This window comes from Ailuropoda melanoleuca, chromosome 12, assembly GCF_002007445.2.
Source record: "Ailuropoda melanoleuca isolate Jingjing chromosome 12, ASM200744v2, whole genome shotgun sequence".
In the NCBI taxonomy this organism is placed as follows: domain Eukaryota; kingdom Metazoa; phylum Chordata; class Mammalia; order Carnivora; family Ursidae; genus Ailuropoda; species Ailuropoda melanoleuca.
The window spans coordinates 48,385,348-48,408,681 of record NC_048229.1 but is presented as its reverse complement, the minus strand read 5'-3'; the positions used below and the strand labels follow the sequence as shown (position 1 = coordinate 48,408,681).

General features: G+C 44.2%; 1 long non-coding RNA gene across 1 annotated transcript in view; it reads right to left on the bottom strand.

Moving 5' to 3' along the window:
- The window catches only part of LOC109488849, a 77,987-nt gene that overhangs the window by 14,182 nt on the left and 40,471 nt on the right, over window positions 1-23,334 (bottom strand). Inside the window, exons 2-4 of the long non-coding RNA XR_004619221.1 lie at window positions 12,070-12,237; window positions 9,612-9,746; window positions 4,118-4,287 (exon numbers count right to left, since the gene is read on the bottom strand). This is a non-coding gene — a long non-coding RNA (uncharacterized LOC109488849). The remainder of the gene's footprint in view (window positions 1-4,117; window positions 4,288-9,611; window positions 9,747-12,069; window positions 12,238-23,334) is intronic.

Sequence of the window (23,334 nt, the reverse complement as noted above, 5' to 3'; positions counted from 1 at the left end):
GCACTCTCTTTCCTGCAGAGGTCTGAGGCCAACAGGGCTAGGGCTTGGATGGTGACAGTTAACCAAGCTGGGTGGAAGCAGATAAATAGGTAAACAGCTGGTAGGGCAGCAGAGGAGTGTACCTGCTGGACTTCAGCCCTGAGTGTATCTTGTTCTTCTCAGCCTCTTCCCACTGTGTAGGGACCACCAAACCTTCCATACGTGATGGCCAACGAAAGCTGACTAAACACACAGATGACTATCTCGAAGGCCATTGGAAAATGATCTACCTTCGTGCCTGATTGATACTGATAAGATTTTACACCAGAAGAAATTAGCAAATACTTCCCTAGATTCTGCACAGTGTCTTGGGCATTGATTCTCTACTAGAGGCTTCTGGACACTGAATCAACATCTGCTTGCGGTTTGCAGGGTGAGGGCATCTCAGCATTGAGATACACATTGATTCCGTTGTACAATTTTGGAAGCCCATACAGAGTGATAAATTTGGTTGTGTTTTGCTTGAACCATCTACTATCGTTAAATGCATGTCCACATTAAAAAACCATGAGATTAAAATAAATACATAAATAAAATGAGTCTACAAGAGACAGCATATGGATGTGGTTTTTGTTTTGTTTTGTTAGAGAAGGAGAGAGAGCACGAGCGGGGTGGGGAGGGGCAGAGGGAGAAGGAGAGAGGATCTTAAGCAGGCTCCATGCTCAGTGCAGAGCCTGACGTGGGGCTTGATCTCACGACCCTGAGATCATGACCTGAGCCAAAATCAAGAGTTGGAGGCTTAACCGACTGAGCCACCCAGGTGCTCTGGGTCTTGTTTTTTTTTAAATTCATTCTGTCACCCTGTATCTCTTGATTGGACCATTTAGTCCATTTACATTCAAAGTAATTATTGATAGATATGTATTTATTGCCATTTTATTACTTGTTTTGCAGTTGTTTCTGAAGACTTCTTCTGATCCTTTTGTGTCTTTCTTTCATGTTTTGCTGACAGAAATCCTCTTTAAAAAAAAAAAAGAATTAGTGTCCGGGGCGCCTGGGTGGCTCAGTGCGCTGGGCGTCTGACTCTTGATTTCGGTTCAAGTCGTGGGATCGAGCCCCGAGTTGGGCTCCTCATTCAGCGGGGAGTCTGCTTGAGAGTCTCTCTCTCCCTCTGCCCCTCCCCCTGTGCTTGCATGCTCTCTCTCTCAAATAAATAAAACTTTAAAAAAATTAGTGTCACTTTAATGTCTGTTTACACCACAGGACACAAGTTCCCCATGAATCGAGGTTTTGCCCATCTTACTGGATGCTGTATCCTTAATGCCTAAAAGAGTGCGGGGCTCACAGGAGGCATTTATTCACATCTGCTGAATGAATAAGGATGAATAATCACACACAAAGTACTCACATGTGCATGTCTGTCCTTCCCGTTTGGGGAATCTCTACCCCACCACCTAGTGTCTTGCCTTTAGCATACATGTGAATGAAATGACTCAAAGGACCCCTTGTCCACTAGATGACCTGCCTTTTAAGGGGACAGACCAAGCTGTGTGTTTCTCTGACTTCCCGGCCTCTTAGAGAATAACCACTCAAAGTGCCTGCTGAATTGAATAGATTCCTTTGGAAGTGTTGTGTTGACAATGTGGGTAATTGAAGAAGAAGAGGGTCTGTCTGGTCCTTCAGATGTGACTTGGTGGAAAAGCTAACACCTGGAGCTCTCGCTCTCAGCTGTGGGTTCCGGATCATGTGAGTGCAAAGGCCACACCTCACCCAGCAGACGTGTTGATGAAAAGTGGGGAAAATCCGCCTAAGAGGCTGAGTGTCAGAGGAGCGGTACAATATCCTTCTGACACTTGAAAATTGCAAATTTGAAAGGTTCCTTCTCACTTGTCAGCTGTCCAGGCCTCCTCTGCACAGACGGATTCCAGGCCTTGCCCTCCTAGGCTAGATTTCCCACTGCCTGGGAGTCAGCCAGCTGCTATCTCTGAAATCCACTGTGGGCACAGTAACTCAGGTGTCCTAGGCACTCGGATTTCAGGGAGTTTTATTAGGGACTCTTTCAGTGACAAGTGATTATAAAAAGGGAATATATTGGCTCAAGCACTGAAAAGGTGTGGGCTAGAAGTTGCTTCAGGCACGGCTGGATCCAGGGGGCTCCATTTGTCTCTGCTTCATTTATTCTTCACATGAGCCCCTCCCAGGGGGCAGCTGTTGAGGGCAAGGTAGCCCCTGGGTGCCTCAGACTCATCGTTTTAATTGTCCTAACATTCTATTCACCTCATCCAGCCACCCACTATTTTGTTTTGTTTTTTGAATAAGCTGGGCATATTCGTGTCTTGGGAAATGTGCACTATATTCAAGTGCCTGGAAATCCCTACCTCCTCCCTTCCACAGCTGCATTCTCATTCGCTGACCTCCTACAAGACCCTCCTTGGATCTACCTTCCAAAGGACGCTGAATCTGACCACCTGATTTGGAAACAGAACCTATGTCCGCAGCAATCCAGTTCTTCTTACTTTGCTCCCCCACCTTTGCCATCACTGCCTTCTAATTTCCTCTATATAGTATTTATTTATTATCCCTACTGCCCTATAGCCACTAGAATGTCTATTTTATTCAATGATGTATCCCAAGAACCCAGTTGAGTCCTGTCACATAGAAGTTGCTCAATTTGCAGGATGAATGCATGAAGCAGAAAGAAATTAATTCAACATCCAGACATTAGAAATACAGCAGTGAACAAAACAAACAAGCAAAAAAACCCCTCTGTCCCTTTGGATCTCACTTTCTGGTGTGGAAGGCAGACAATAAATGAGATTTTTAAGAGGAACTAAGTTTACAGAGTTTCAGGTGGTTAGAAGTGCCAGGCAGGCAAACACAGCAGACACCCCCAGTCGAGATGCGCCCTGTGCCTGTCATATGCTGAGAACCGAACAAGGATGGAGATGATTCTTGCTCCTTTTGTTTTAATTTTACTCTTTTTGAAACTGAGAGAAGACAAGCACACCACTAATAACAGTAATAAAGCTGCTCCCGGACTTATTCACAGGTGGTGCTTGCTTTTATTTTCTTTCCTTTCTCGATTTGGGAGCAGGCATGGGCAGCCCCGCACCAGTCCGCATTCCCCTGACATTTTCTACTCACATGGTAAAAGTGAAGAACTATGCAGACTGGCCAGGAGCTGGTGGTGTTTGGAAACCCCTCCTGGAGCTTGCTGCATGGAGGAGAAGCAGCCCAATCCAATAAGCAGAGATGATTTGCATTGGCGTTAATGTTTTTTTGTATTGACACCAGTATTTTATCAAAACTTGTCTGGGGGGAACATCCACCTTCGTATTGACTTAAAATAGAAGATATTGCAGGGTGGGTGTTCTATCTACGTAGCACAGACCTCTGAACACAAATATAGAGGAGAATCAATATTCCATCATCAAATCATGATCTAGCTTTCAATGTTTTGCAAAGGAACCTCAAGATGAATATTGAAGCACAGTAATAATTTTGAAATGCAAAATTTTTTTCATTTTAGTAAGAGTTGGATGCTCCCATTGGCCTTTCTGTGTGGGCAGCAGAAAAAGACTGCCTCCCCACCCCGCCCTCTGTAGGAGGGATATGGGGAAGAATTTGCGGACCAGAAGGCTGCCTCAGCGCTGCTATTTGCTAGAGACTTGAGAATCAATTGTGGACGCACCCAAAGCCTGTTCATTCATTTACCCCCATGGCTCACATCCAGATCCTCTTTGACCCCTCTCTCACTTCTAAGTATCCTTCTGTTAACTTCACTATACTTTTGCCTCCAGTGGTCAGCAGGTGCCACTCTTGGGTTCCTAGAACCATTTCAACTATAGGAGCTGAGAGCTGGGAGGAGGCTTGGTGTTTGTATCCCCCTGGATGGCTATTAAGTTGGAGACTGGAGATCGAGGAGTGGGATTAGGAAAGACTGGCCCCTTGCTGCAGGTGGGACAACTCAGGAGGAGTGGTTTTCACTCCAGAGTTCCCTGGGAACCAGGTGGAAGTTGCCCCCAGGGGGCTTTGGTTAAGTTCGCCTCTGCTTTGGCTTTCTCCCTGCCTTGCCTACTTTTGCTTCCTTTTACTGGACCCCCGCCCCCCAACCGGGAGCATTTCCATAACACAGTACCTTCACATGAAGCCTTGTCTCCAGGTGTGCTTCCGAGGAATCTGATGGAAGACATACCATTCATTCCACAAGCATTTATTGAGCATCTACTGTATATCAGGCACCAGGGTCGGAGCTAGAGGCAAAACAGTGAGGTCCACGTCTCTGTCAATTTTGGTGCTTTAGGTGGCCTATAAATAAAGGGACATTAAACAGTAACTAATGATCTCCCCTGGATGGGAAGTCTGAGGGCTCCAGGAGCTCAGTGGTGTCATTAGGGCCCAGTTTCATGCATCTCTGCTCGGCTGGTGTGGGGTTGGCTTCACCCTCAGCTGGGAGCAAGTGGTTGCAGCAGTTCCAGCCATCACAGCTGGACATGACATCCAGATGAAGAAGAGAAGCCATCTCTTCTTGCAGCTTTCTTTTACAGCACAGACACTTTCCATAGAGGTTCCTGCCTCCCTAGAGGAATTACCTGGCCCGAAATGAGTCTTATACTCCTTCTTGAGCCCATCACTGTCAAGGAGGTGGAACAACCCTTGGGCCAATCTGGTCCACCGTGGGATGTGGGGATTGGGGTGGTTTCTCCTAAGGTCCAGGGGATATTTGAGGGGATGACCACTGAAAGCAATTGGGGTTCTTGAACCCCAGGAGAATGGCAGGCTGCTGCCAAGTGGGGAACCGCCCACTGCTTCCTCTCCTCGTTTCCTTCCTGGCACTGCCCTCTGGCTACCATCTGACACTCTCTCATGGTTTTTACGACATGGTGACTCCCTGAGGACAGCAACCTGTCTGTTCTGCTCACCACGGTGTCCCTGTGAATAGCACAATGTCACACACGTAATTAAGCTCAGTAAGTATTTGATAAATAGGCGAATGGTCATAGGGAAGGAGATGAACAAATGGCTGTGTGAACAGGTGCAGATTCATGAGAAGATGTGGAAGGAAGGCTGGGGTGGAGTTTCCATCTCCTCCCTTGGACAGTGTCCAGTGACAGTGGCAGGGGCGAGGGGATCTCTCCTTGACAATGGAGCCTAAGGATGAAGCAGGAGGGGCCTCCTTCCTGAAGCAGCAGCTTTGGGTGAGAAAGATCATGGCTCTGAGAGTGACCCGTGGTGTGACTTTAGGTGGGGCCCCTCTGGGTCTCCGTTCTTTCTCAAGAGATATGGGGGGGGTATGAACACTTTGCTGAGCACCCATTATGTAGAGATGCTGGGGCTGCACTCAGGAAAAACAGGGTGTTAGGCCAGCATTTATGGGGATCTAGGGTGGGGCTCAGGTCCAGGGCTTCATGCTGAGGTGTGAAGGATTGGTGACTGGGGGTCGATCCGGGGGGGGGGGCAAAGCAATACAGGCAGACAACGAAGCAGGGTGAGTGGCCCTGAGGTGGGGCCAGGCTTGTTTGAGGAAAACAAGGTTGGTGTAGCCTGAACTTGGGGTGAGGTGGGGAGCATGGTGTGAGAGGTGGCAGTGAGGTCAGCAGGGGCTGGTGGGGAAGGGTGGCACGGGCCACAGCATGGACTGCAGCCCTCACTCCGGGGTCATCGGACATCACTGATGAGGTATGCCCGTCGAGTGCAGGAGGCAAGAACGGAGGGCAGACGGCCGTCTGGGACGAGGTGAGGGGTTGCTGCAATTTCCCAGCGACAGTGGAGATGGCCGGGTCTGGCACATGACAGTGGCAAAGCACAGAAAGGAGCTGATCCTGGAAATGCCTGAGAGGCAGGTCTGGCAGCCGAGAGCCGGAAATCCTGCCCTCGTGGGGCTTCAAGGACACTGTTCTCACCTGCTTACTGAGCAGCATAAAGCAGCCTCTGCCCACCACGGAGGATAAAATCCAGGGGTTTGCAGAGGGAAGCTTTCTTCCACCCGGTGCCAGGGTACGAAGGCGAGACTGAAGCATAATGCAGGTAAGAAATACTGCGTCATCAACCATGCTTAGCTTAAACTAGATGCAAGGTCCAAACACATTGCCTGGCATTCCTCTACACCACACAAAGGCCGAGGTGGAAAACCAGCATATCTGGAGTATCACTGTTTGAAGCTGGAGGACAGGAGCCTCGTTAGTTTTGGTGGATACGTAGGTTGATAGTGAAAAAATAAGGGAAGCGTTGAGGGACGTAAGTTCTGGAAAACCTAACACTCTGGCCAAAATGTCACAGAAAATGCATGGAACTTGCAGTCGGAAGGCCTGCCTTGGAATCCCAGTCATGCTACTTATGAGCTGTGTGACCTGGGGTGGGTCACTTGGCTTCTCTGATCCTTCTGTTCCTCATCCATAAGGCCAGGATGGTAACAACTGCTTCAGAAGGTGACTGTGTATGAAATGAAAAAATGTTGGTGCAAGTGCTTTGTCAGCTACAAAGCGCTCAAATGGCAGAGATTATCAAGAAAGTATTTTTTTAAAAGATTTTATCTGTCAGAGAGCGAGAGAGCGAGCAGAAGCAGGGGGAGCAGCAGGCAGAGGGAGAAGCAGGCTCTCTGCTGAGCAAGGAGCTGGATGCAGGACTCAATCCCAGGACCCTGGGATCATGGCCTGAGCTGAAGGCAGACGCTTAGCCGACTGAGCCACCCAGGCATCCCAAGAGGGTATTTTTAAGCAAAAAATAAAATTAAAAAAAATGGGGTGATATTATTGAGTTGTGTTAATTTTGGGGTGTTAGGTAGGAGAATGTCTTTATCCTTGGGAGATGTAAGCTGGAGTGTTAAGGAGCTAAATGTCAGAACATCTAAAACATTCAAATTTGGGTTCAGCAAAACCCAAAATTGTACAGCTCAGTGAATTACCTATTATACATCTATATACAGTTGACCCCTGAACAACTCAGAGGCTAGGGGTGCAAACCCCCATGCCGTTGAAAATCCACATATAACTTTTGACTCCCCCCAAAACTTAAGTCTTAATAGTCTATTGTTGGCTGGAAGCCTTACTGATGACATAAACTGCCGATTAACACATATTTTATATGTTATGTTATACTGTGTTCTTACAATAAATAAGATAGAGAGAAGATGTTATTAAGAAAATTGTAAGAAAAAGAAAATACATTTATAGTACTGTACTGTATTTATCGAAAAAATCTGCATATAAGCAGACCTGTGTAATTCAAACCCACGCTGTTCAAGGGTCAACTGTCTATTTGTATCTCTACATTGAGTGATATAAAGAAAATGACATAATTTTAACCACTGTGGAAGCTAACTGAAGGATATGTGTTTTATTAAGTTATTTAGGTTTTCAGTAGATTTGGAAACTTTCAAAATAAAAAGCAGAAGGAAAATATCGATGCCACGTGGACTGTAGATTTAAGTAGGAAAGGTAAAACAGTAACTCGTAAGGTAACAAGAAGCATTATCTTCCTGACCTGGTCCTCTAGTAGGGAAACACAGACCCTGACGAACTGTGGTCCGGCAGGGTCAGAGCAGAGGGAATAAATACCTCACCTTCTCTCCTGTTCCCTCCCAACTCCCCCTGGGCCTCCCCTGGGCTGAACTCCATCAAAAGCCAAAGGGAAAAGCCTGGTGGTGAAATCCGTAGAAAATCAGCCTCCAAGAGCATGGGGTAAGGAGAAGGGCAGAAAAGGGCAGAGGATGAATCCAAAGGGGCAACTGGAGAATAACCAGTACCCCTCCTTTTGCAGGGACTGGCAGGCAGAAGCCAAAATGCCAGATACTACCTTTCCTCAATCTTCCTTAACACTGACCAATAGGAAGGTGACACCTGGCCAACCCTTCACCTGTAGAGTCTGTGCCTGGATCTGGAAGACTGGAGAGTGGTGTGTGAGGAAAAGCCAATCCCTCCCTTTCTGATTTTGGATACTATTGTGTGAGGACATGATGTTAGAAGCCATGCAGCCACCATGATGGATGGAAGGCCAAGAGGATCGCAGAGAAGCCCTTCGTAATTCTGCACCTAATGTCAACACGTGTGTGTTTGGGGGTGGGGGCAGTTTCCACACCGATAGGTAGTCCTCCAACGCCAGCTGGTGTCCTACAAGTATTCAACTCAGTTCTCACACTGTCTACCTGGAGACAACATCTGGTCCCCAGGTTAGGGGCTCAGTCCCCCAAGACTGCCTCTCCCCCACCCCTGCTTCAGATGCCAATTGTCACCTGTGCTTCTGACCAGCCGGCTACAGACCACAGGTTCTAAAGATGCTCTCCTTGAGTTCAATTTCTTAGAGCAGCTCACAGAACTCCAAGGAACATTTTGCCTATTAGATTATGGTTTATTCTAAAAGGATGTAACTCAGGAACAGCCAGATGGGAGAGAAACACCAGGCAAGGTCCTGAGAAAGGGCGAGGTACTTGCAGGCTTTCTCTTGAGTATCTCACTCTCCCTAAATCTCCCTGACTGATGAAATCATTGAACATTGGTGGACTAAACTCAACCTCCAGCCCCTTTCCCCTCCCTAGAGCTTGGGGGTGGGACTGAAAGTTCCCACCCTCTGATCACATGGTTGGTTCTCCGGGTAACCAACTCCCACCCTTAAGGTGGGATCCAAAAGTTGCCTGATTAACATAACAAAATCACCTTTAGCTCTCCTCAATTAGGAAGTTCCAAGAGTTTTAGGGGGTCTCTGCCAGGAGTAAGGAACAAAGACCAAATACATGTTACTTACTCTAAATCACAGTATCACACCCTTACTAAGAGTCCTGACGTTGTTGAGCAGCTGAGTCAAAGCTAGACCACCTGGTACCTGACTTCTTGCACGAGCCATCACAAGGGCTCCTTTGGTTGGCTATCTTGTGTCTTGCCGCAGAGAGCATCCTAGCCGCCATGCAGGTCGGAGTGGCCTCCTTGTCCCATTTCCCTTAGTTGCACCCTCCTCCAGACTTCCTAGGTTTCCCACGCTGACCACAAGAAACAGAAAACATTGAAAACAAGGAACCAGGCAGGAAGGAAGAGAAAGGTAATGAGAGGAAATCTACTGAATCAGAGGAGGGAATGTAGAAATACGCTCTGTGATTTGTCAATAGAAATACAGGCAGGGAGGAGGCGATGCTTTGGCTGGGGCAGCAGGTGGTCGGTATCCTGCCCACATCCCCCCGGATCCCTTCATCAGCTTGTGCACCCATCTCCCAGCTTCCGTAGGCTATGCTGCTACTAGCTTCCACCTGTGACCTTCAGGGGATGCTCCTTAGGCCCCGGACCTGCATCCCTCCTACGGCAGCCCACCAAGCCTCGGGTGGCCTTTGGCCAATGCGTAGCCCCTGTGGGAGTACCCAGACCTCACTCTTCTGTCCCCAGGCTGGGCAAGCCCCAAGGTCCCCTCTTGGGACCAGGCTGCATCTGGGAGGTCACCTCCACTGCCCCCTTATTTGGCTTCTTCCCCTCCCTCATCTTCTACCCCACTCTGATTTGTCCTAGGAGCATGTAGGAGGTGTGAAATCACATGGCATCTCTACACCCCAGGGCCCCGGCCGGCACTGGCCTGTGTGTCTCAAGCTGCCTTTTATCTCTGCACAAACTTCTCCAAAGACCCCACCTGCTGTCCTTCACAGTAGAGCTTACCAGGCCCACGATCGCTCCACTTCTGATTCTCTCTCAAGGATTCACTTCATCTGCAAGTGGCTTTTCTCACCATGGTATCATTCACCGAAGGAGGGACCTGAATGACAGAGAGGTCTGTCCTGCCCGTTGCTGTTTCTGCAGAGCAAGAAGCAGTCAGGAAGTCATGGAAGGAAGGGGACAATTGCCCCACTGTGGATGCATTCAGTTTTTCCCACCAAAGTGTCTCCCTTGATGATGAGTCTTTGCCCTCTGCCGAGCCCCAGGTGTGTCAAGACCTTGAGCTCAGTGGATTGTAGCACCAACGGTACTTCCTTGGTCACCTACTTTGGTCACTAATCCAGGGTGACATCAGTGGTTCCCAATTCTGCCTGCATGTTCAGGTCCCCTGGCAGCTTTTGTAATGCACCCCCATCCCCCAGGAATCTGGGCAGGAGGCACAGGCCTCCATATTTTTCAAGCACCTCAGGTGACCTCAGTGTGCGGCCAGCACTGAGACCTGTGGCTTCCCCTGATGGAGTGTGTCCTCAGGGAGGCACCTGCCTGGGCCCAGCCTTCCCGGTCATCTCATTTCTGAAGAGGCTGCTAGGTCCTCATTGCTTCCCTCCTTCCGCTCCCCCAGGGTCACCCCTCTATTTTATAAAATATCGCTTTCTTTAAATATTCAAGTATGTGGCTTGTCTGAAACTATGAGCATTTCTCAAGATCACCCACTGTTGGTAACTGTAAAATCCAAGGGGACGGGGTGGCAGCGGAGAGACCTGGGGGTTTGGTGGCCACTCTTCCGAGCCTCAAAGGTGTTTGTCTGAGTTTATACAGTGGCTGGAAACTTCAGTCTTCCCTGTGAGGAGCAGAGAGCGTGGTAGAGCAAGGGAGGCCAAGGCGTGAGTCCAAGACGCTGCCTGCAGACTTCTTTCCAACACGCCAGCGGACTTTTGTGACGTGCCCATCAGACTGCAAACACTGCTTTTTAAAACCTCACCTTTTATCACTAGACAAAGGACAGGAATATTTTACTAATATTTTACTTAGAAGTGCCACTCTGAACAACAAGTTAGCTCTTATGAAATCGTTCTCACTTGCTTGTTCTTTTTCACCCGAGTCAAGGGGAGAAAAAGCCAAGCTTGATCTTCAGCTCAATAACCTAACCCTCAATTAATTACCCGGAAGATGTGCCTTTATTCCAGTCTAAACACTTCAGGGCCCACCATCAAAGGCACAGGCAGGCTGAAGAAGAGAGTTTCAGATCACCTTCACCACCACACTTCGGGAAGTTCTGACCTTTTAAAATAATTTTAGAGGACATGTTAATTCCTTCCCTTTGACGGTTACCCTGTGGATTCTCCTATTTTCCTTTCTCTCATGTCTGCCAGTTAGGAAAGACACTGTAGTTTAATTAAAATTCCTTATTTGCCCAAGGATACAATATCCAACTCCTGGCTTATATAGAAAAATAAAATCATTGTTTGGACCCACATAGGAAAAATAATCATTTAATGCATGGTCCTTGCCACTTTGTGATCAGTTTTTGTGGGGTGAGAGTGGGTAATTAATACACGTTAACATTTATCAGCTGTGTAACCAGGTCATCTGGCCTCTGGATTCCTAAAAACATTTCTTTTAGAGTTGTAGTTATGAACCAAAGAGAAATATCATTTTCCAGTGCACGCCCACCTGCTGTCATTATGGCTTTTGTCCTATCGTCTGTGGTTTGCTCTTTGTACGTCCATCCTTCTACTAGCCCAGTGGGTCTCAACTCTGGATGTGCATGGGGTTTAAAAAATATGAATGTGTAAGCCCCTGGGCCAGAGATCTTGAACCAACTGGCCTGTTAGGGGGTCCAGATGCTGGTATATATGGGGGACCCCCCAGGTGATTCCAGTGTGTGTGTGAAGGTTTTAGAACCACTGTTCTTGACCATCAGCTCTTCCTGATGGCAGGGAGCAACACTGCCTCCTTTGCCCGGTACCCCAGCACCTGCCACAGAGTCTGGTACAGGACAGACACTCTGAAGTCTGCTAGGAATCATGTCCCTGAATGAACATGGGGTCTGGAACCACCACACAACAATATCACCATCTTCTGATGCATTTCCAGGTGCTGTGTGTTAGGTGAGGAGTCAGATCATCAATTCTAAAAGGCAGAATTGCCATAAAAGTCATATGCCATGGTTCACTCTGGGCCCCCATTCAATCCCGTGCCAATACTCAAAGACAATAACATACCATTTAGACCGTAAAAATGATTTAATACATTGAAAAGAAATATTAAGTTACTTAAAAAGGTACAGCAAGAGATCCTGGACACATGAACCAAGTAGCACAAATATCAGTGTTATCTAATTATTTTCATTTGCACAGCACTGCTCAGAATATGTACCCATTTCTTCCTCGTGGATTTCAGGCAAAATTTTAAATAGCTACCTGAATAAAAAAGCAGAAACCAAACTGTCCGTGTTTACCTTTATTTTGGCTGGTGAGCTGATTGATCGACTGACTCACTCATTCTTCCTTCGTCTTGGGCCTTTGAGCCCTTCTTTGTGCCAGGCACTGTTGTAGGCACTGGAATACAGCAGTGAACCCAGGTGACGAGTGTCTGATCTCACAGTGCATATAGTCAAATGTGGGAGCTACACAAGAAACAGACAAGCAGAGAGAGTGTGCAGTTCAGGTAACAGTAAGGGCTGTGATGAAAACAAAGCAGGAGGACCTAATAGCAAGGGACCGAGAAATGACTTTGGCCGGCTAATCAGGGAGGGCTTCTCTGAGGAGGTGACCTGGCATGGCAGTAGAGGTCTGAGTCTGAGGGCAGACTGTACTGGGTGGAGAGACACGCCTAGCGCAGTGCGAGCAACAGAAAGGCCAGGGGCTAGAACTTAGCAAGGGAGAGAAGACTGGTATGCAATGTGTCACTGAAGCCTGGTCACCTGGGGCTTTGGGAGCCATGATGAGGACTTGAGATGCATGTACTTAAAACGGTAACTAAAACCATCAGCTTTCACGTTAACAGAACTGCTACCACAGAACGGGGCAGGGAGACGACTAGTTCTCCAGATCCGGAGAAGCGGTTCCACTGGGTCAAGCCAACAGAAAGACTGACAAGGATTCTTGCATTCTTGAGAGTTACGGTAGAAGGTGAGGTGTTGGGCCAATTCATATGAATGAACTACTCTTTCCCTCACCCAAGAGCCATCGGGCTTGTCTTCTCTCTTCATTTAAACCTCTGTTCACATGACACTTCCCCAAAGAGGCCTGCCCTCACTACCATTCCTCGCTCTCAATGCCCTTCTCTTGTTCCGGTGGTCTTTGTGGGTCTCACCACTACCGGATATTACGTATCTGTGTTACAGATCTGTATTTATGCATTACATATCATCCACAATTCGCCCTCCCTACCCACATACAAGCCCCTGAGGCCAAAGACCTCGTTTACTTTGTTTTCTGCTGTATTCCCAATACTCAGCACAACTCCTGGCACACAGCGCGTGCTCAACACACACTTGTTGAATGAATCTGTTGGAATCAATGCCGTTGGCTTATGCTGCATTTATGTGGGCACAAGGCACTCAGGAGCACCCCAGCGTTCCTGGGCGTCTCCTTCCCAAGCACACACATGTCCCTTCTAATCTTCCTGCCTTAATCACTTTAAATGTACCGACAAGCACAAATGACCAATTAATAGCGCTTGTGCTCTTGTTACATCATTTGTAATCCATGATGCTCCTTCTATTTGTAACGGCCTTTCAATTTTTCATGACTCAAAATGCAGGACATACATAATGAATACAAATAGCAAATTGATTAAATGTAATGCATATTCTACTGCTTGCTGGGTTTATGCCTGTTATTAATGACAGATCCAGCAAATTCTCATGAAAACACCGATGACATACAACCTTTAATGCAAGATGTTGGAGCGCTAGGGGTCCTAAATTTTCCTAATTACTGAGCAGCAGCAGACACTAATTTCCCAGACGGCAACCTTTGTAAATAAGAACATCAGCATGGCTGCTTTGTCCAAGTTCTTTTTGCTGAGCACAAAACCCATCGTGCAACCCATTTTTACTTCACCAGACTATTTGTGTTCTGTTTCCAAAAAAAAAAAAAAAAGATACACTTGAGAGATTGCCTTATGAGCAAAGTATAAAGGATGCCACTTGTGCAAAATCAAATTTATTGTCTACTCAGGGATAGCATGTATTCTGGAATGCTAATATACTGTGATACAGATTGCACAGAGCTTCAGCTGGTATGCTGAGCATTAAAGCATCACAAAGGTGATAAAGCAAAACAGGAAAGAAGATAGGGATAAGTCTGAAATGGAGACTATGGTAAAGGAGAAGCTTTTAAGAGATCCACCTGGCTAAATGTGCAATCTTGGTCTCAGATGGCCAAAGGATGAGCTGGCTTGCAGTAAGAGACCATGCAAACCAATCTGTTTTCCCCATTAGCTAGAGAACCTTATAGGAAGCAGGTGTTTTCTTTGACACAATGGTGGGTATGGTGACTGGTTTAGCTAGGTTGGTACTGGAATAACAGCAAAGCACTTTTCTGATAGGTCTGTAAAGAGAGTGGATGAAATGGACAGGAGCATTTGTTGAGGCCCGCTCATGCTTAGAAACCAGCATTCACAGTATGTTGGATGCTAGAAGTCAGTCTGTTGCTACTAAAACTACCCCCTCCCCAAGACAAATTGGCTGTCCTACAGACAGAAGGTTGAGTCCGTGAATGAGTGGCTATGGTCCTTGCCCACTTCCCAACAGTCTAAACCTTGACAGGTCTGCATCCATGATAAGCTGTGCCCTGAGTGGGTGGAATTTCAAACCCAAGGGAAGCAATGGTCTGCTAATTGTGCCCTGCCAATACGGGGCCCACAGTAGTTTTGGCAAAACCTAATCCAGGCTTAGCAGATGCCCTTCTGCCTTTACGGTGTGTATACCATCTTAGAAGACACCCAGAGCTAAGGATCTGAGAGCCAAGTGGTTTCTGAGGTGGTACAGGGAGCTTGGGGAAGTGAAGGGATACATGAGACAGGGAAGATACAGCAAAATTAGTGTAGCCCCCCAAAAGACCACTTCAAAAGTCACCCCAAGGATTTCCTCTAGTATATACAAAATCCACACCCCATCCCCAACTTCTGAAGACTTCACCATTACTCATGGTGGAAATATCTGGTTAACCTCTACCGTGCATTAAGCACATTGTTGAATGGGATTTGAAAGGGGAATGAAGTTAACAGACTCTCCTTGCTGAATTTTCCACTCTACAGAGATGGCAAGACAGATTTCTAACAGAAATTTAAGAAATACACATTCCTCCTCCCCCATTGTCATATGTCTATGTGAGAGAATAAAGAATTCACAACCAGTTCTAAAAAAAGAACCAAACTTGGAAGAGAGATACACTCACAGACCACAGAGTAAGAGATAGTGCTATGGGAGAGCAAGTTAGGCATGAGGACTTCCTTTATTGTAATTTGAAAAAATCCCACAAAAATTTTTGGCACCTTTAAACATTTTTCCCAGCCGAAGCCTGACATATACATATCCGTGCCAGACCATTCTGTCATATGGGATCTGGTTGTCAGGGAGGGCCTCATTTCACACTGGAATTTATCCTTTCGAGCCAAAGAGTGCCTCAGCATCTCCACTTCTTTTGATATCTTAGCTGTGAAAATCCTTTCTTCATACATATTAATAAAATCATGGTAATTAGCATTTATTTAGTGCTTATTATTTGTGAGTCGTTTTGCACATATTAACTCATTTAATACTCATTATAAATGTATGACTCGTTGTAATTTCCCCCATTTTATATAGAAAAAATCTGAGGCCCAGAGAGGTTAAGTGACCACCCTGGATCACTCAGCAAGTGGAGCTGGGACTGGAAACTAGGTCATCTGACTCCAGAACCCACATCTCTGCATTATCTTTCTTCCATGTACCCTGATTACTTACTTTGTTAAATGTCTTTACAAACATAAATCTTGTTCTAATTGCTTACATCCTAAGGATGTGATGATTTGATATTTAACTCCATGGTAAGTACAATACCCTCACATAAGGACCATCCTAGAACAGAGCGCATTCAAGGAGGAGAGAGACTTCAACTTCCCAAGGGCTGCATCTTGTTTCTCCATCAGCATGCCCAGGTTACTCTACCAGCAAAACCTTTCCGATTTTATCTCACACCCCAAAACTCCTGTCCCCCAGATCTGCAGACACTCACTAGGAGATTCAGGAAATCAGGGTTGTTTTTTTTTTTTTAAGATTTTATTTATTTATTTGACAGAGAGAGAGACAGCCAGCAAGAGAGGGAACACAAGCAGGGGGAGTGGGAGAGGAAGAAGCAGGCTCCCAGCCGAGGAGGGAGCCTGGTGCGGGGCTCGATCCCAGAATCCTGGGATCACGCCCTGAGCCGAAGGCAGACGCTTAATGACTGAGCCACCCAGGCGCCCCAGGAAATCTGTTTTGTTTGCCTCTCTTGGCTCCCAGATGAGGCTATTCAACCACTGGACTCCACATTGAGTGAGAGTATGAAACATGCAAATAGCCCTGCTTTCTTATTAGCTTTTATTGGCATTTACTAAATAAAAGAAGGATGCGTGTGATTATCGATGGAGCCATTGCTTAGAAAGCACTTGAGCCATTGCTTAGATTCACATTTACTATCATGTGATTCTGAGTCTAAAAAGGCATTGACATTTTTTTTTTTTCCAGTAAGGCTTATAAACACGGAGCCAGAGAGGCCTCTTGTTCTTCTAAACGTCAATTTAGGAGAAGATGAGATGGAGAAGCTCATGCCTGACAATGTTAAAAGCTTACGGTTTGCTTTTTCACGGTGTTTCAATGACAGGGTAAGTGTGTAGATGGTATAAGCATGTATGCACATAAATGCTATTTGCTAAATTCAAAAGAAAGATGGTTTTCTCACTTCTAACACTCAGGGATTTATAAAAGATAATGTTTAAAGAGCCAGCAAAATCCACTACTACACACACATCAACGATACCCTCTTATTTCTCCAAATATTTAGAGAATTCGTCTAGAGAAGGATCATAGTAAGAACGACCAGTGTTTGATTGGGTAAAATGATGAAAGTCCACCCAGGGAGCAGTTCACGTATGCAGGTGTATGTGTGTGTGTCTCCATACACACATACAATAGAGTGATTTTAAACAAAAGCATTCCAGAATTTCAGCAGTCTGCTTTGACTTGTTCTTTCCACATGTCTGTGTTCAATTACACCAGCAGCTTCAGAAGCGTCAGGCCCAAATCAGCCAGGAGGGTTTGTTTAGAAACCATGACCACCACAATGTGGCTTTATTGAATCGACACTTTATCCCACCCTCATAATAAGTACTTGTTATTGCACAGGGCTGCTGTGCAGGGAAGTAAGTGCAGCGTGCACGACTGAGATTCTCTTGTCAGACACCCACAGAGCCTTTGCCGTCTATGCACGGAGAACAGCAACTGCCCCAGCAGGGCCGGGTAAGCAGAGGCTCGTGCAACGTGGGTTTGAGATGCCCTCCTGACAGCTGTCAAGTCTCCCGATGTTGCATGGGACTGGACTGTATTGAAATTAATTCTAATTAGGAACTTTGATTTTAGGCTCATCCTTGTTTCTGTGGAGTTTTCCTTGTGGGTCTCCTTGCCTCAAATACCCAGTTAGAAACAGATAGAAGGATATGCCTTGTGCACAGAAGTCCCCAAAGATGGCATCAGATGGACTGAGATGACAGAAGAAAAACATAAATCAATATAAATTTCAAAAAAGCCATGAGCTGAGTCATATTCACAAGAAAGTCAATCACTTATTGCTGATTAAGCTTTTTTTTTTTTTAAAAACAGCTTCTTAATAATCTAGACAATGATACGCTAGGACAATCATGGCCCAGGAGGATGATGCTAAACGATAAAACAATATCAAATATTATTAAACTAAGTACATACTAAAAATCATATCATTATATAAAATATAGAATATAAATATAAATTATAACAAATTAAGTAACATAATAGATAAATAAGCTTAAAAATGGAAAAGGGACAGTAAATCAGACGTATGTCTCTAACAGACTATGGACTCTGGGAAACAAACTGAGGGCTTCAGAGGGGAGGCGGGTGGGGGATTGGGATAGGCCAGTGATGGGTATTAAGGAGGGCACGTATTGCATGCTGCACTGGGTGTTATACACAAATAATGAATCATGGAATATTACATCAAAAACTAAGGATATACTGTATGGTGACTAACATAGCATAATAAAAAATTATTAAAAAAAAAAAAGTATGTCTCTAACAACCTGAAAATGCTGCAGGCCTTAGATACCTGTGAAATCAGAATACTGTAGAAAATAAGGATGTTAAATTAGGAAGGAACTCAGTGAGGACGGAAAATGTATTTGTGGTGTTAAAGCATGTCAGGTAATAGCCAAATAACAAAGGTGAGTGTAGACTGGACATCATGATGGGAAATCCCTAGCATCAACGTGCTGCTGGGGGGGGGGCCAGTTCAGAGGCAGAATTTCAGGTAGAATTGAAGAAAACTGAAGATTTTGACTAAAGGAAAGGAAAGGTGAAGGTCAAGGAAAAAACCTGGTTAAACATACCCAGTGAAATAAGTAGGGAGACAGGAATCATTACTGTATAAAAGATCTAGAAAAGGAAATCAGGAAAGCTTCCTTCACCTTCAAGCCAACTGATTTCCAAAAATGCAGCCTATTAAAGTAGGAAATAGTCTGATAAAACAGACAGTGGAGATTTTACTTCTTGGGAATGGCAGAATGAGACAAAATGCAAAAAGATGGAGTAAGGTTTTATCTTATTTTATTCCATTTCTCTTCCTTTTATCTTATTTTTGTTTACTTATGCTTACCTAGTACTTACCATGTATCAGGCACCATTTAAAGCATTTCGTAAGCAATAATCATTTTAATCTTTGTAACAACTGAGAATGTACTATTACTAGTCCATTTTACATAAGATACACTGAGCCTTGGAAAGGTCGAGTGACTTGCCCAAGGTCAGACAGCTAGTAAAAGGTGAAGCCGTACACAAGCAATCAGGGTCCACATTTACTTGAAATTACTATGCTATGCTGACTTTATAAGCCAAGGAATTAGTAAGTGACACATTTAGATTATCTTACTCAAATTTCTCAGCTTCTGAAGCTTTGAAAGATTTAATATATATATGATACAGTTCCGTACTCTCTAGAAAAGGGAAAATTGAGGAATATCAGTCTTAAAATATATCCATTTGTCTTTATAACTATACATTGAACCTTAAGGATCCTTTAAAATATTAAATTGGTCTTATGTAAAAATAAAATAAGGGAATAGATGGGTTGGAAAGATATATTTTTCTGTTATTCCACAATAATTTTCACACTGAGATCAGATTAGAAAACGACCAGGATTAATGGCCAAGAATAAAATTCTCCCAAGTGTTGAGGATACGTTCCACCACAACGATGTAAGACAGCATTTTAAGGAAGTGTTTCCTGCCACAAAGGTAGAAGCAGGTGCTAATGTTAACATCTCCCAAAAGGCTGCAGCCTAAAAGAATAATGTCCTGCCTTTCCCTGCAAACTCCATTTCCCTACAAAGATCTTAACTAAAGCACCCTTACCTTCAGTCTCAACTCATATCTGCAACCTTACCAGTAACAAGATCATTCACTCACTCACTCATTCAACAAACATTTATAGAGCTCCCATTTAGCACTAAGATAATCCCAAAATGAATGAGAAGAAGTTTCCTCTCCTCAAGAAATCCATCAGAGATTACGAATTTGAATAAATAATTATAAGGCCATGAGCTTGTGTTAATAGAGGCTCTTATACCATAAGCAGCAGCACCCTTTTAAAAAATGTTCTCTTTGGGGGCACCTGGATGGCTCAGTCAGTTAAGCGTCTGCCTTCAGCTCATGTTCCTGGAGTCCCAGGATCAAGCCCCACATCGGGCTCCTGGCTCAGTGGGGAGGCTGCTTCTCCCTCTGCCCTTCACCCTCTTGTGTGCTCTCTCTCAAATAAATAAAATCTTTAAAAAAGAAAAAAAAATAAAAATGTTCTCTTTGCACTTCTGGTTCAATGTGGTGGAATGAGTAGACGCATTATTTCCGCTCTTGACTGAAACCTCACTAAAATAAAAGAGCCAAATTTCTACTTCTAGCCAAAATGGAATAACAGGGACTTGATTTACCCTCCTACCTAAGACAAGCCGGAAGAATGGACAAAATGTAGAAAACAAGAGGATGCAAGACACTGGATGTGGGCCAACAAAAAACTAGTGATCCTGAGAATAAAGAAACAAATGAGGTGACCCTGTGATTTCCCAAGCTTACTGCCTGGAGGGAGGTTTCAGGCCACAGCACAAAGAGGGTGAACCCAGGTGGAGTCAAAGGAGTCCTAGATTGAGTGGATACAGATGTGTGTAAGAATTGACCTTGGCAGCTAGAGCTTACAGAGAAGAGTATTAGAGGGAGAGCTGCACAGAGAGCGAGCTCCAAAGACCTGAAGACAGCTCTTCGTGAGTATTTGGCTGAGGAAGTAAAAGTGTGCGTATGGGAAGACACTACCCAAGGCCAGGTGAAAACCCATACAAAAGGATACAGAACAGTGTCAACTGCTTACACAGGCCTGGGAATAGTGCCTATTCCCAACCACTGAAATTGGGAAACTTCAAGATTCGCGGAACCTTGTGTACGTACACAGAACACTATGCCTCAACTGTGAAGAATAATTGCCCCCAAACCAAAGACTTCTTTGATCTCACCTAACACATCTCCAAACATTTTCATTTATTTATTTGAGGGAGAGGAGTGTGAGAGGGGGGAGGAGCAAAGGGAGAGGGACAAACAGACTTCAGGTCAAGCATGGAGCCCTATGTGGGGCTTGATCCCATGACTCTGAGATCATGACCTGAGCTGAAATAAACAGTTGGATGCTTAACCAACTGAGCTACGCAGGTGCCCCTAACCTAATAAATCTTTAAAGCAAACTACAATATCTAAGATAAAAATTACATCGGATAGGATTAATAGTAGATTAGAGACTACAGAAGAAAATACTAGTGAATTTGAAGACATGGCAATAGAAAACATTCAGAACAAAAGATCAGGAGAAAGAGAATTTTATAAAATGAGCAGAGCATCTGTGAGCTGTGGGATAACTTTAAGTCACCAAATACATTGGAATTTGGAATCCCCGAAATACAGGAGAGAAAGGGCAGGACAGAAAAAAACGTTGAGGAACTAATGGTTAAAAAATTTTCCAAATTTGATAAAAACAATAAAATCACAGAGCCACAAATCTTAATGAGCCCTAAATACAAGAAACATGAAGAAAGAGACGGCAAGGTATATCTTAATCAACGTGCTTAAAACCAGTGATGGGAAGAAAATCTTGAAAGCAGCTTCAGATAAACAGACACATTATACAGAGAGAATCAAAGGTTAAGTTTTCCTGTGGCTTTCTAGATAGAAATAATGGATATGAGAAGACAGTGGAATCACATTTTTAAAGTACTAAAAGGAAAAAAAAAACCCTGTCAACCTAAGGATTCTATATTTAGTAAACCTATCCTTTTTAAATGAAAGGAAAAGTAAAGACTATGAATGGGCTGGGTGTCTGTCTGCAGGTGAGTGGCCAGGGGTCCAAGAGAGCAGGTGTGGTCCCTTGAGGTAGAGTATCAAGAAGGGGGCCTAGCCAACCACATCCTTCCCCTGCAGAGATCTCTACAGCACCTGTGCTGTGACATCTCACGCTGACTGGCACATGGAAACAGAGCTAGCTCCAGGAACATGTTCCGTGGCTTCGTGCCTCCCCAGAGCCGGAATCTGTGGAAAGTCTTTGGCTGTTAACAAGACAAGTGCTTTAGTCGAATGTCCTTACAGAATTCTTAAATTCAGAAATATTTTCTCTTGAAGGAAATGAAATGAATGGCACCAAAACCAACGCCACTATGGCCAACAGCACCAAATCAGGCAGTCCCAAAGCCAGGGATTTAATGTGCACAATGGCAATTATATTAGCTTGGCATACCTCACATCCTTTTACATGAAAATTTACATTTTTAAGACTCGACTCTTCATCATGTAGAGTGTATTCAAGAGGTGGTTCCCAAAATATGTTCAGACTTTCTTTTTCAAGTGAGTATTCATGATCAAATAACACTAACCACAGATATCATTAACGTGTGTTGAGTATGTACCAGGGTCTGTTCAAAGGCTTCACATCCTCATAATAACTCAATGAAATAGATTCTATTATTGTTTTTTTAAGTCAATTTTATTTATTTATTTGAGAGAGAGAGAGAGTGCATGAACAGGGGGGAAGGGGAGAGGGAGAAGGAGCCTGATGCAGGGTTCAATCCCAGGACCCTGAGATAACAACCTAAGCAGAAGGCAGACACTTAACTGACTGAGCCACCCTGGCACCCTGGTCCTATTAATGTTTTATTTTTATTGTTTTATTATTATTTTCTATGTGGGGAAACTGAGATACAAACTGATTAAGCCACTTGCCCAAAGGTTACATAGTTTTTAAGTGGCAGGGTCAGGATTTGAACCCAGACAGTGTGATTCCAAAATCCATGGGTTTAACTATTATGTTAAGTAGTATATATAAGTACTATAAATAAATATAGATTTTATATACACACACATATTCTATAACTACAATGTATACTGCTTAACTCAGGTTTTTAAAAGTAGACTTTATTGTTTTTTATTAATTTTAGTTTTAGGGGAAAAATTGAACTAAGGTACAGAGTTCCCATGCACTCGCCCACTCCTCATCTGTTAACACTATCATTAATATCTTACATTACCGTGGTACATTTGTTACAATTGATAAGCCATTATTGATATATTATTAACTAAAGTCCATAGTTTACATGAGAGTTCACTCTTTGTGTTGTACATTCTATGGGTTTTGACAAAGGTATAATGACATGTGTCCATCATTCCAGTACCATAAGAATAGTTCCACTGCCCTAAAAATCCTCTGTGCTCTGCCTGTTCATCCTTCCCTCCCAACTAGTACCCCCCCACCCTCACCCCAGCAAGCACTGATCTTTTTACTGCCCCCTAGCTTTGCCTTTTCCAGAATGTCATATAGTTGGAATTATAGAGCACAAAGCCTTTTCAGATTGGCTTCTTTCACTTCTTCACTTGATAGTTCATTTCTTTTTATTGCTGAATAATATTCCATTGTGGAAAGTACCACAGTTCATTCATCTATTCACTGCTGAAGGATATCTTGGCTGCTCCCATGTTTGGCAATTATGAATAAAGGTGCTGTAAACATTCATATGCAGGGTTTTATGTGGACATAAGTTTTCAACTCATGGGCACCTTACTCAGTTTTATACCAATAAGATTGGACATTATAATTTCAAAAAAAGGTGAATACTTTTTTAGTCACACAAAGGCTAAAAGAACTCATTACCAGTAGACTGCACTACAAGAAATGTTAAAATCATTTAAGCACAAGAAAAATGATGTGAGATGGAGATGGGAATTTACAAAAAGGAGAGAAGAACAATGGAAATGGATATACACACACATACACACACTCACATATACACACACATACATATACATACTCATATACATATATACGTATATATATATACACACACTAATTTTAAAAATATCTTTAAAAGATAACTATTTAAATAAAAATAATGTGGGGTTTGTAACACTTCTAGAGGTTAAAGGTAT